Source organism: Vidua macroura, chromosome 18 (assembly GCF_024509145.1).
Source record: "Vidua macroura isolate BioBank_ID:100142 chromosome 18, ASM2450914v1, whole genome shotgun sequence".
Taxonomy (NCBI): Eukaryota; Metazoa; Chordata; class Aves; order Passeriformes; family Viduidae; genus Vidua; species Vidua macroura.
The window spans coordinates 14119313-14133791 of record NC_071588.1 but is presented as its reverse complement, the minus strand read 5'-3'; the positions used below and the strand labels follow the sequence as shown (position 1 = coordinate 14133791).

Sequence of the window (14479 nt, the reverse complement as noted above, 5' to 3'; positions counted from 1 at the left end):
ACCTGGCACCCTCTCTCTCTCTCTCTCTCTCTCCCCCCGCTCTCCCCGGGCCTGCCACGAGTTGCGGCTAGCAACTCTAAGCAGGGCCCTTCATCCTTTACAATAAACCATATGCTCTAAAGACCGGGCCTCAGAGATCCTGCGTTACCACCCACCCAAACCGTCCTGGAGTCCAGCAATCCCCGCAAGGACTAAAGGGTTAAGGGGCAGAACATCCATTGTGTGGATGAGCACATGGTGATAGAATCCTTTGCTCCCAGCGGTGTATTGTCTTCTCTATTCAGTCTTCTGTTATATTTTTTTAATGTGGCAAACAGCGTTCGTTCTCAAGCCCTTCCTTATTAAGGGCATTTGAAAAAACCCGGTTTGGATACTTTCATTGGTCTGATCTCTACGCCCCTTCAGATTCTGGCCTGTGAAATGCCTGCAGCCTTGGGAGAGATGTGACTGGACGAGGCCCCTGTCAGTAAACCCAGGGGCTGGTACATTTACACGGTACAAGCCAGCCTGCACTGTGATACATGGCAACATCTCACCCTTTTTGTCTTTATAAAATTTGTGATCTGCTTTCTGTCACCCACCTGCAAGGGCCCTTTGCAATCAGAGTGACAGAAGACAGCATGGGTCTAATTTGCACTGGAGCTGCAGCATTCAGGTCCAGGATGTGTTAGGGGACAACTCAGGTAAACTTGTCACAGGCTTAATGCTTGTAGGTTACAAGTTACAAATTATCTCTAAAACCAAAAAACCACTTAACCCTTAGAGAAAAACCCAATTGCTAAAAAACAGTCTCTAAACAGAAAAACAGTTTGTAAACAGGAAAAATAATTTGCAAACAAATCAAGTCCTTATATGAACTGGCACTTCAAGAGTCCTGGATTTCCATGAGATGGGTCATCAATTGTTCCTTGTGATGTTTGTTGAGGGGACATCAGGATAAGCAGATATATCCAACATGTTCTTGTGTCCATTGAAATGCATTTATCATTGTACTGTTATATGATTGCTTGAAAGACATTATATGACCTAAGACTTAGAGAAGGGGTATACATTCACCCCAACCTTTCCCCCCTCCTTTTTTCTTTGTATTAATAACTAAAAATAGGAACAAAACTATTACTTAGGGAGTTACTGAGGGGGTCTCTTTTTCACTATGAGGACTTGAAAAAAACCCTTCCGGACAAAGCTTTCTCATTTATCTCAAAGGAAAAAGGGTTTAACTTTTATTTTTCTTTCCCAGCCACGTTGATGGCTTGATCAGGGCCAATGAACTTGGTCAGGAGAGGTCTTTTATATTTTTAAAAAAGAAGCTTATGTTAATATCTAGTGCAAAACAGAAACTTTAACATTAACAACTTATCAATAATTAAAGAAATATAGGTATTTAAATTTTCTAGTTAATATGGTAACAGTGCAAGTAATCTTTTGTTAGAAGTTAGAAATTTGTTATTGACTTTAACAGGTAACTTTTAGGGTTTTTAAAATGACGACAGGTGGAAAATTCTCCGTTAAAAAGAATTTTGCAACTGAAATTTGCTTATATTTCTAAATTAATGTTCTGTGTATGCTTTAGTGGATCTAGAATTTTAGGACAAGGACATTCTTTGAATTATCTAGGTCTGTCTAGAAACAGTGCAAGCAGAAATACTAGGAATACCAAGAGAAGATTTGTTAATATACAGCCTAGGCTTTCTTTAAGACACAGTAGCCCATGCCTGAGACAGAAATATAATACTTTCTTAATAACTTTAGCAGAATCAGCTATCACAGGCTTATCAATTTTGCTTTTAGCAAATGCAAACAACAATAATAAGTATTGTACTATGAATTCTAGGACATATTTCGTAGACTGTTGTGTAAATTTGTAACCTTTGTGTGACATTCCTTCAATATTTTTACCCTTAGCACATGTTATTAGTTAAAGTCTGTGGAATATGAGAGTCTTTGTATACCACAAGGTAGGGCAGTCGTGAAACTTTGTTTAGGCTTGAGTAGTAGGGACTTGGTGCTTATTTGCCTCTTCACTATCCATATGCAGGGAGGTGCTGGTTTCCCGCTGGACTTGGTGAGAGAATGTCTCTCTCTTAGCTGCTGTGAAAAGGCTGTGGTATGTGGCCAGCACCATCTTTTCGGGACGGCTTGATTGCTATTACTCTCATGGCACCACACCCCCGCACACTTCTTTCCACTGCCTTTTGCTGGGCGGGGCCCCGCAGGGGCTTTTCCCACGCTCTTCTTCTGGGTTTGGTGTCTGCAGCTCTTCTCAGATCCGTCCTCGGAGGCAGGGTCGGCAGTGGGGCCATGCCCCCTGACGCAGACTGGATGAAGAGTGCGGGTGGCCCTGGCGAGGATGATGTGGGGGCGGTCCTAGCGACCGCCCTGTGTGTCATCATGGCTGCGGGATCCTCGCCCATCCCGGCCGTGCCGGGAGAGATCGGGGCGGCCACCACATGGTCTGGTCCCCCAGAGCAGGGTAGCGTGGTGTGCCCGCCTGGATCGGCGATATGGTGGGCTGAGGCGGCTGAATAATGACTCAGCTCAGCACTGCAGTCCAGAGTAGCTCATCTCGGAGCTGCCGGAGCCGCACAGCTTGCCAGGGCCACGGCGGCCGCCACAGCTCCACGTGGCTGGATTGCGCAATCCGCTGCACCGCCTCCCTGGGCAATGTGGGCAGCTGTGGCGTCGGCAGCCCGGGGATTGTCTCTGTTTGCTGATATTTCCCGACTCCCCAGGGCTATGCTGTTCCCCACAGTCGCTCCGCAGCGGTCAGCCATGGTCCCACTGTAGTAGGGCGCGCTCTCGCAGCAGCCAGGGCCGGCTGGCTCCGGCGAGGAGGGGCTGTCCCCGCCCGGGGCGGCTTCCCGGCTCCGCGCGGAGGTTCCGCAGTAGGCTGTGGCTGCTCCACCCAGCCTCCTTTGCCATTTATAATTCAACTGTTTTAACAAATCCATAACGATTGTCCATGGCTTTATAACATCGATGGCTGTGTCATCACCAGTGGAAGCTGCTGCAAGTATATTTTGTCCAGCCCGCTCCCAAGTTATCAAGTCTAACGATGTCCCTTCGAACACATCCAGTTCATGGTTCTCGCAACACATGAGCACGGCTTGCAGAGCTCCTTCATCATAATTAATCCCTCTTTTTTAAGAAAGAAAGTAAGTCCATTAGACTTACTTAGTCAGAACGGGGTTTTATGGTGCTGAAATCCAGGCCCCCATGGTCGTGATGGCTATTCCAATCCACAAAAACAGGGTTTGAAATCACGCAGCACTTTCCGCTGTCTGCTGAAGGGACTTTTCACCGCAGCTTTCCACTGCCTGCCGTAGTTTCACTGCAATACTGCTGTCTGCCCAGCAAAGTCCCGGTTTTTACACCGAAATTCTGGTTCCACATAGTTTTCCAGCTTTTACGCCATTTATCCTGGTTCTAACACTGTGCCGGCTATCACACAGTTTGTATTCTAGCTATCATGCCGTAATCTCGGCTATTACGCCATTTGTCTCCTTTGCTCTGTGTGCAGAATGTGTCTGAGTCCCATCACATCACAGGGTCACCAAGTGTAATGGTGACTCAGGGGGAGGAGTGGGTTGGAGACAAAGAGACCACTCACTCCAACGTTCATGTGGCAAACAGCGTTTGTTCTCAAGCCCTTCCTTAGAAAGGGCATTTGAAAAACCCGGTCTGGATACTTTCATTGGTCTGATCTCTACGCCCCTTCAGATTCTGGCCTGTGAAATGCCTGCAGCCTTGGGAGAGATGTGACTGGGCGAGGCCCCTGTCAGTAAACCCAGGGGCTTTACACGGTACAAGCCAGCCTGCACTGTGATACATGGCAACAAGGTTTTAATAAACCTTCTAAATTTTTGAAAGTGAGTATCATTTTCCACACTATTAATCTTAAAAATTGTCACAGCTCCCCTTCAGTCCTGGGCAACAGCACCTCTAGGATTCCCTGGACCCCCACTGGGCCAACACACTGCAAGCATTCAGTCACAATATGCCCATAGCATTCAACCTCTCTCTCCATCACCTCTTCCCTCCCTTCAGACACTCCAGGCTCCCCTCTTCCAGCCAGAAAGTTAAGCAATTTCACAGTGGCTTCCCTTACCATCTTCTCCAGTTCTCCCGACATAAACCAGTCCTTCACATACTGCAATAACCTAATTCCTAGGTATGGAGTAAATGTTTTTAATATCTTGCCCAAATATGACCAGTGCTTCCATGTATCCCTGTGGAAAGACCATCCATGTCTTTACTGTTTTCCCTTCTTCCTCTTGTTCTGATGCAAAGGCAAAATGCTGTTTACTGTGCTCTGTAAGTAGGCATCTCCAGAAATCATCTTTTAAATCAAGTACTGAATAGCAGCAGTGTGAGGAGGAAACCTGGTTCAAGATGGTATAAGGATCTGGGACCACGGAGTGCCTGGATTCAAAAGTCTCATTTATTATTTTTAGGTCCTGCACCATTCTATAGGTTCCATCTGATTTCTTAACTGGAAGTGTCAGGAAAATTAATCCACAAACACCAACCAGAGGTTTATGTCCAAAAAGGAGAGAGAGGAGTCCTGTAACTTCATTCAAATAAAGGGAGAGGCCATGGGGCATTTCCCTTGGGGTCTGTCAAGTTTTTGGGGGACACAGCCTCCTTTTTATCCTAATTTCCTGACAACATGTCCCTCTCTCTTTCCCCATTGGCTGAGGTACTTGAGAGGTACCGACTTCCCAAAACACCTAAGACCCCCTTCTAATGTATGCCCCCCCCCCTTGTCTTTTCCTTGTGTCACTCAGTGGAATTCCTTGTGGAATTTATGGTTCTTCCCATTGTTTCTTTCTTCTCTTACTATTCAATTTTATTTATTGGCAAACTTACAGTTTATTGGTAAAGGCAAACCTTTCTCATCCCATTAATCAATCGGTGGAATCCTTCCCATTGTTTCTTTTATCTCTCAGTGCTAGTTTTAGCTACCAGCAGACCCACAGCTGGTTTGTAAAGACAAGTCCCTCATTCCTTTCAGCAGGATAGGAGTGTTATAGGGAGACATACATGGCTCCAAAAGACCCCACTTTAACAGGGACTCAATAAGAGGCTGTAACCCCTTCCTTCATTCCCTTGAAAGAGGGTATTGCTTTTTCAACACCACTTATCCTGGTTGCTTCAGAGTAATTTGGAGAGGCTCCACATCCAGTTTTCCATATTGCCCTGGGACTGCCAACACTTCTGGATTCACTTTAGCATAAGCTTTATCAGCACAACAGCACTAGCCTCCCCATCACCCCTCACAACACTAACTCACACTCCCAACTCAGTCATTAAATCCCCTCCTAGCAAACCACAATCACAACTAGGAACAAACAGAAACTCATGCTTTTCAAACCCATCTTACATATTCACCGTAACATTCACCAACAGCAATTGAATAAAGTGCACTGGCTCATCTTTCCCACTTACTCCCTAAATTATTAAAAGAACCCCCTTTGACATAAAATTCAAAGTAAACAGAGAGACTCCCAAGTCTACTAGGAAACACACTTTTTGGTTCTGACCCACCTTGCATGTTATCAAGGGCTCCCAGTACAATAGGAATCCTGACTCCCTTAACAATCCATTTCTAAAGTTCTATTTTTTTTTTTTCAAATGGCACATTGATTAAAAACTGTGCCATTATCCTTGCCTGTACCTTTACCTTTTCCTCATCCCTTCTTCCATATACCTGATGTGCCTTTCTAACTAACTCTTGCAAGGGCCCACTCTGTCACGTCTCCAGCCAGTGCTCTCACTGTTTGTGGGCTCTCATGTTCCCAAAGCCACTGAACTCTCTGCAAAATCACTCATCTCCCCGGTGACCCAAACAAAATCCCTTCTTATATCAGGCCAGGCTTTGGTGCTAGATTGTATTTTACACTGTATGCCAAAACCAGTCCCAGACGCATGCCGCAGCACAGCCATCCAGGCCTCCAGGCTGCTCTCCCAGTGCCACAAGCTCTGTAAAGCACAAGGTCCCAGTAGATGAGCACAACCAATGGTGCCACAGGGATGGGAAGGCAGACAAAACATCCCACAGCCTCATGGGGCCGGGGGGCCACTGCAGCCCCTGCCTGCGGGGATGGTGGTGTCAGACACGGCCCAGCGCTGAGCCCCACAAACTGGGCTCTGTCCCACACCTCCCACACAGGTCCCCAGCCCATGCCCCCGGTCCTGCAGTCTGATACCTGGTCTCGGCACTCCTCACCATAGAGAAACCTCCTTAAGTCCTGAGTAGGAAGTGGAAAAACACAAATCCTCCACTCTGGCTCCATAATGACCTGGAGAGGGGTGGAGGCATAGGAACAGTATCTCCCTGATTTCCCTGTCCTGGAAGCTGGGAATACAAAAGACTTGGGCCCTGTATTAGACTGCATGTTTGGAAGTTAAGGTGGAGAACATCCCAATCCTCACTGTTTCTCTTTCCTTATCACATAGTCTCCCGCTGCTGTTTGCCTTAACCATATTCCTCCATACTCTCCTTCAAACAATCCTTTCCCAAACCAACACCATAAGTCTCCTATTGCACAGAGTCCTTCTCGACTTCCCTTATTGCCCTTTCTGGGTGTGGCAATTGCTGAGACCCTTTCTCAATTTTCCCTTACTGTTCTCTCTGGGCATCCATCCCCTGTTGCTGAGACCCCTTTTTGGCTCCCCTTATTGTCCTCTCTGGTCATCCATGTCCTTAACTACCTCTGGGAGAATGTGCAAACCATCTCAACATTCTCCCAAAGGATCCTTCAGAGGCATTTTGGGATCATCATCCCTTTTCTTCTCGATTTTCCTTTACTGCCCCCTCTGGGCATCCTGCCATGTTTTACACCCTGAGGTTCCCACTGTACTCACTGGTGAGATCTCCAGTGGTCTTTTCCTGTGGACTCTTCACGGACCCCCCTGGTCTGCCTCTTGTCTGTAACCTGAACAGTCTTGGGTGCCCCATCAATTGCCCGCTGTAGGCCAGTGCTGGAGGGATTTGGTCACCTAAAAACTGGGTGAGGCACGCCTCCAGCTCCTCTTCCCATGTGCCAGGTCCAGATGGTGAAAGGACCCTGGACAAGTCCCTCATCTTGCATGGAAAATCATGCTATGAGAAGCCAGTGTTCATAAAGGAGACAGAGGAGTCTTGCAACTTTATTTGAATAAAGGGAGAGAGGCAACTGGGGTACATGCCCATGGGGTTTTCTCTCTCCACGTTTTGGAGGATGCAGCCTCCTTTTATCCTAAACTCTTGGCTGCATGTTGCCCTCTTCCCTTCCCCATTGGCTGAGGTACTAGGAAGGTACAGCCTTCCTGAACCACCTACCACATATCCCCCCTTGAACCTGTCATTTTCCCCTGAAGTTCAGCAGCTCCAGCTTGTGTGGACCCATTTGTCTATTTCAGGAGTCAAACCTAACCCTAACCCAACTCTGGGTTCTGTAACAAACCTGCAACTTGAAGCTGATGGAGACATTAAGACTAATTTAAAAGATATTAACACCAGTACTTTCACCCATCAAATAGTTTGTAAAGAAATTAGTACACATCTTCCCTATCACCTTCACTGCCTCTCTTGTCACCTTGCAGTCAGCTATGTTTCCTCTCTCTTCCCATTTTCCTCCTTTTAATAACATATCCTTGTTGCACTGAGGATCTTCAACCCTTCCAGGAGCAGAGACACACTCATAGTCTGTTTCTACAGTGTTGCAGTTTAAGAATGGTATTCCCCAATTTAGTGTTGGCACTGAAACATTCCAAATTATGCACCACCCTTTGGGTGGCTGGAGAGGAGAATTGGAGGCACAAAAGGTAAAAATCACAGGCTGAGATAAGAATAATTTACTGGAAACAGCATTGAAATAAGAAACAGAACAGTAACAGGAACAGAATTAATAGCAGAGTGTACAAGATGGGAACAATTCACATGTGAGTGCTCACCATGTGGAAGCTGATGTTACCCTGATGACAGGCTTCACACTACGCCACCAGAAGAGACCCCTTCCCCTACCCTGTGCATAATATGAGGTGGTACAGAATAACCTTCATGCTGGCCATGCCCCTTGTGGCTGCTGCAAAAATTAACCCTGTCATGGCAGGAACCAGGACATGTAGCAATGTGGTCTCCGTGTGTTTCAGAGAAGGAATAAATAAAATATAATCAGTGAGGGAGAGGCCTCATTTCAACCCAGAAATCCACAGAGAGGTGAGGACCATGTCACCACTTCCCTGAAGCTCCTTTTGAGCTTCCCAAACTTGCCATCTCTGCTTAGGAAAGTCTAAATTTTACCTGAGCTTGACCCAAAAATCTCTTTGTAGATCCTTGCTGCCAGAACAGACTGTCCTGCCCTGACTGGCATGTCCAGCAGCAGGAGATTTGGATCAGTGATGGCATTCAAATGGTCCAAAAAGGAACTGACTTTATGGATGTGAAAAATGGAATTTAAAAATATCTTGCTGGTTTTCTTCTGAATGTGAAGCAGCTGCTATTGAGTCAGACTTCCCCTGAAGATGCAGGGACCTGTGTGTCTTTGCTATTTTTTGTGGGTCTGTCACCTGGGTCCTGTGGAGTCAGGTTGCCTGTTTGCTCTTTGAGTGGATTTTGTTCATTTGGGGTAAATAGGCTGGAGAGAAATGAGGGAAAGGTTTGATGTTGGGTTCACGTCAACATCTGCAGTTTGCTGTGGCTTGTGCATGAGAACAGGTCTTTGCAGGCAGCCTCTGGAGCAGCAGAGGCTCTGTCAGGGGGACAGACAGGTCTGAGGCATCAGCACTGGATTGTGAACCAAGGTCTCTTCTTCTAGTAACGTCTCACCAGGTGTGACACTGGTTGTCCTCTGCTGGCATCTGAGTCAGCCATGCAGGGCAGGGCTGAGACTGGATGGTTCAGAGGACTTATTGCTGCTTTGCACTGTGGATTCTGCATTAAAAGGTCAGGATTTGGGTGCTGGTAAACCTGACTGTCCTTCAGCAGCAAAAGAAATCACAGAATCATAGAATGGTTTGTGTTGGAACGGACTTTTAAAGGTCATCTAGTCCACACCCCTGCCATCAGCAGTGATATCTTCCACTAGGCCAGGGGGCTCCAAGTCCCATCTGACCTGGCCTTGGATACTTCCAGGGATGGGGCAGACACAGCTTCTCTGGGCACCCTGTGCCAGGGCTTATGTCTTATTTCCACTGAGTTGTCACCTGGGATCAGGTAGAGGTGAAAAGCTGGAATTGCACCACCAAGGAGCTCATGGGGAGTGAATTTAAGGTTGAACATAATCGTCTCCAAAGCACTCTGGGCAGTGAGAAGGTGGATTCTCCAGGACCACAAAGCAAGCTGTCAGTCAGGGCAGCCTCTCCAGCGTCATCTTCCCAGATTTAAAGTGGTCCATGGAATATGGGCTCATGTTTATCTTCTGCAAGATAAACAGGCAACAAGGTTTCTATAGGTTTATATCAGGCTTCCCCTTCTCTTTGGGGCTTTAGCAGCAGAAAGGGAACATGTCCACACACAATGAAATGTTCTACTTTAGGTGCCATGTGTATCCTGGGCTTTGGGGTTCAGAGGGCATTGCAGGCCTTTGGCAGCCTTCCTGAGGGCTCAGAAACTGGCAGACCTGAAGGTGGCAACATGGGACCATGAAAATTACCAGACTTCACCATGCAGTGTCCTGCTTGCAAAGCTCACACACCACATACTGGGATGCAGGCGGGTACTGTGTGAGTCCCCCTGGTGTTTGATCACATCCAGAGATGACATCCCTAGTGATGACTGGGTCAGAGGCTCTGCTGATGATCAGTCTCCTGGGTTACTTCTGGAGCACACTTTGCTATTAACCTGGCAGGCTAATATAATCAGATATAATAGAATAGGCTAGCTCTGATCTCTTGCATCCAACCCCAGAGTGGTTCAGGTGGTGGGCGGGCACAGCTCGCCAGCTCCTGTCCTGGTGGAGTAGAGCAGGGACAGCCATTGCCATCCACAGCTGTCAGAGGTGAAAAGGGCTGGAAACTCTCCCAGTGAACCCAGGTCTGACCTGCTGGGCTGTGATAGTGTCCACAGGTCACCATAGTAGCTGGGAGGAGTGTGGGGGCAAGGAGAGGCTGGTGGTGTGGAGCTGGAGCTTGGGAAGTGACAGAGGGATGAAGGATGCTAAAGAAAAGCAGAGGAACACAGGGAAGAGCAGGGGACTTTGGAGGAAAGGGAGAATTTGGACCTGTCTGGAGAGAGGTCTCCAAGGAGCTGGAGAGGTCCTGGGAGGTTGACAGGCTGAAACATGGTGGATTGGGACTCCCACTCCCAATCCCGTGGCTGCTGTACCTGTGAGGTGGATGATGTGGGGGAGATGCACCATCTGCACGACCCCAGGTTGCACTTCCAAGTGGAAGAGGGATCTGGTGGGTACCTGGTCAGCCTTGCTCAGGTGCCTGTTTCAGGTATATCTATAGATGACGGTCCCTGCTGACCTCTGCCCAAAGCTGAGGCCTGTGATGGAGTACTGGAGGTCACCTGCACCAGGGAGGTGGCTCTGCAGGAGGGAGGGGTGACTGGCTTCTGGAAGGAAGCTGACAGCTCTTATCAGGTGAGGTACCTCAGAAAGTGTTAGGTTATCTCTGGAAGATATACTTCTGGAAGATCCTCCAACACACATGTAGCCTGTTTGGGTCTGAATGGGGTGTTTTACACTGGGTGCTGCTTGCAGGGGTGTGCTGGGAAGCACTACACAACTTGGCATTGAAGATCAGAGCCTTCTGAACATCACTGACATCAGTGAAAAAATCATTGACTCTACCCTGAGACCTGAAACAAGCACTAGCCATGCCTGAGACTCACCATCTTTTTAATATAGATCTCTGTGTGCAGGCATATGACCCACTTGGGCCAGTGCCACTAGAGGGAAGGCATTGGTTCATCCCTGCATCCCCTGGGCAGGAGAGCTACTGGGATGGTCATGCAGAACCAGTTCCTGGAGCTCCAAGCTGTGTTTCACTCACTGATTCTTAAGTTATATTTCTCTGTTGGAAGTTCCAGATGGGGAAGTTTCTGTTTCCCAAGAGAGCTGTTTCCCAAAATGTTGGTTGCTCACTTTTTTTTTTTTAAGTAAAGCCTGTGTTGATTCCACTCTGCCTGGGTGTAGCAGCAGGGAGGAAAGTGGCCACAGGCAGTTGAAATGTTTAGTGAGAACAAATCAGGGATGAGAGCAAGTGGAATCTGCCTTTCTAGGAACTTAAAAAATGGTGCAATGTGTGCTGAATTAGTGCAGTGAAAGCGACGAGACTCACCTGGAGGAAGAATTGCTGTGGGTAACAGGTTCTTAAGGCACATCTGACCCTGCAGGTGACAGCCAGAATCAGTCCCAGGTTGCCTGCTCTGTGTGTGGGTGTGACAGTGCCTTGCCAGGACTGGCAAAAGCCTGACCTGCTGGAGGCAGGAGGAGAAGCCTGAGAACATGAGCAGCATCCCCGGCTCATGTGGTTCTGGCCCTGCTCCTTGCTCCTGCAGGATGGAACCAGGCTGGCATGGGCACTGAGCCTGCCTGGCCCACCATCAGGGTCTGTCCCTCTCCTGGGATCGAGGGCAGGTCCTGCCAGCTGATGTGATGCTACTGTGGCAGTGTGTAGCGCTGGACCCCCATCCACAGTGACCCCTGTGCTGCAGTCCTGCCTTCCCCCAGCCCTGCAGTGCTCCTTCCTCAGGCACCTTAGCTTCAGGTGAGACCTTCCCCCTGTGCTCCTCGAGAAGCATCTGTCAGAGGTGTGTGAGGGCCGGTCACCATGTCCTCAGTCTGTGTCCGGAACAACATGAAGACTTAATGCCCCATGTTTGTGAGAAGAAGCCATCCTCCAGGAATCTTCACCCAGCCTTCCTGATCCCATTAGCTGCACAAGTCCTTTTGTATACTCTCAAATGTGCTGTGACTTCCATGTCCTCCCCCATGACTGTGCAGCTCCAGCAGCCCTGCTCACCAGGCTGTCAGTGAGGACCAGGGCATGACCTGACCTGATGATTCCTTATCTTCTCACACCTTCTTGGTGCACACACAGCCACAGCCACCTGGTTCCTTCCCTCCTACCTATTCTCCTGGCCAGGGTCCCTCTTCAGGAACCACCCCGATCTGCACCCACTCCTCCTCGCCCCTTTCACTCATCTTCCCCAGCCCACCCTACATGTTGGTATACTGCACAAAAAGCAGCTGGAGGTGATTTCACAGTGCTGCAGGTCCTCCATCTGCGTGCTGTTGTAGTGCGGTGTTCCTGTTTGGGGGGCCTGGGAGAAGCCCAGTGCCTGGAGCTCTTGCACAGAGACACCAGCACTGTGGACATTCTGTCCTGCAAAGTCCTGATGAAAATGCAGAACTGGCCGGGGCTGTCAGCCATGGTCTGCTGCTGTGCCATAGCATCTGTCCCAGCCATTCCAGAAGATCCAAGGCTCTGGCTCTGTCACTTCCTAAGAAACTGAAAGTGCCAGGTGACGTCAGGGCTGATCCTCTGTCAAAGTGCCTTCATGTCCCATCTGAGCATTCCTTCTCCTGCCCAAGGCCCTGCCTGCTCCTGTTCTGTCCCCTGGGCTGCTCCATTTGCACATCCTCTCCCCCCTGCTCCTTTCCCTTTCTGCTTCTGCCCCACCCAACTCCTCTTCCAGGACTTCCCAGGGGAAGGCAGGGCAGGGCTGTGCAGTCAAGGGCAGAAGTTTTCTTGCAAGGAACCGTTGAAGCAGAGGCTTCAATCCAGCCTGGAAAGCAGGTCTGGGGATGCCTGAGGCTCCACCACTGGGTTATGGAGTCACCTCAGCACCTGCCCCATCACCCTGTTCCTTGCATCTCCCTGGCCTCCCAGCATCTGCCTGGGCTGGGCAGTCTCCACCTGCCCCAGTCTGCATGGGACACCCCCTGCCCTTGTCCCTGCTGCAGTGGCATGATGGGCTGTTAATTCTGGGGTGGTGGGAGGTAAAAGGCTGCAGGTTGTCATCTCCTTGAGTCCTACAGTGAAGGCAGAGAGCTGAGGGTTTGCAGCACAGTGGGCAGCTGCCTGGCACTGCTGGCACAGCCCTGTGAGCCCTGCAGCAAGGCACCACTGTCCCACTTGAGGCAGACCTGCAAACTGGGCCCCAGAGCACCCATTTTCACCACCACCAGCATGGCTGAGCACCCCAGCAAGCACCATGGGGTGACTGGGTCAGCTTAGGAGCTGGGCAGGGCCTAGTGGGGCAGGACCTACCGGTGACATTTCAGTATGCCACACTGCAGTGCAGGCAGTGCTCAGTGAGGGAGTGGTGTCAGGGTGATGGAGCCAGTGCCAAGAGCCCAAGAAACAACAATCATGGAGGCACACGCTACGCAGTAGCTCTGTGAGGTTTCTGGGGAAGGAAGGACCTCTAGCCATCCATCTCTCTGGGCTCCTGCCTGGTCACCCCACTGCAGGCAGAGCTGCATCTCTTGCTGTTCCTGGGGCAGCGCAGCCCCACAGTACTGCTCGTGTCTCACAGTCCCATCCCTGGGGTGATGTTCTTGGATGCATAAGGTGCAGCAAAACAACCCCAAATGTTGTCCACCTGTGGTGCCAGCTAACCATAGAATCACAGACTGGTTTGGGTCGGAAGGGATTTTTAAAGGTCATCTAGTCCACACCCCTGCCACTGGCAGGAACACCTTCCACTCTCCCATGTTGCTCCAAGCGCTATCCTACCTGGCCTTGGACACTTCCAGAGATGGAGCAACCATCTTCTCTTGGGCAACCTGTGCCAGTGCCCCACCACCCTCACAGGGAAGAATTTCTTTCCAATATACAATTTAAATCAGCCCTCCTTCATCTTAAAGCATGGCGACCCACAGCTTGTGATAGAACTTGCTGTCAGGATAATTCTCTGCAAACCGATTTACTGTATCCTTGCTGGTTGCTTGCATAGGAACAGTTTTTCACACTACAGGTCAAAAATCCTGCGCGCCAGGTAGGGTAATGGAGGTCTGCTAGGGGTCCCCGCTGCCAGCAATACCACATCCCATGGAGCTCTGCACCATGCCCCAGGGAGGCACAGCACCACCTGCAGGGATGCTCCTCAGCTGCCTGCAGACACTGGACATGGGATAATTTCTCCTGCCTTAGAATTGAGTCAGCTCCATGAAGACCCACTGTCGATCTCCCAAGGCTCTGGAAGCACATGGGTCCCTGGAGCTTCTACACTGGAATGCTTCATCCTTGGATAGTTTATTTTTTACCATCAGTGAAAACTGCAGATGAACAGCCCAGTTAAGCCACTCATCCCACTTAGAGCAGGGAACTCAAGCTGGATATTAAAGAGCAGTGGTCTGCCTGGAAAGCCTCGGGAGTTGTATATTTGGGATTGAGAGAGAAGCGACCCGAGACAAACTATTTGGGGGGGGGGGGGGGGGGGAACTTTCCTCTGTACCCGGCGTGATCTCAAAAGTTATCCACTGAAAATACAGAACAGATTTGTGGCATGCGATAGAAAAAGGCACAGAGAGATACTGAC

General features: G+C 49.3%; 1 long non-coding RNA gene across 1 annotated transcript; it reads right to left on the bottom strand.

Annotated features, from left to right (window-relative positions):
* Positions 1 to 8953: 8953 nt before the first annotated feature.
* Positions 8954 to 12120, bottom strand: LOC128816450 (uncharacterized). Its single transcript, XR_008439911.1, has 3 exons — positions 12063 to 12120; positions 11272 to 11320; positions 8954 to 9404 (listed from the first exon to the last, which is right to left on the bottom strand). It is a non-coding gene; the product is annotated as an uncharacterized LOC128816450 (long non-coding RNA).
* Between the last annotated feature and the right edge of the window lie 2359 nt (positions 12121 to 14479).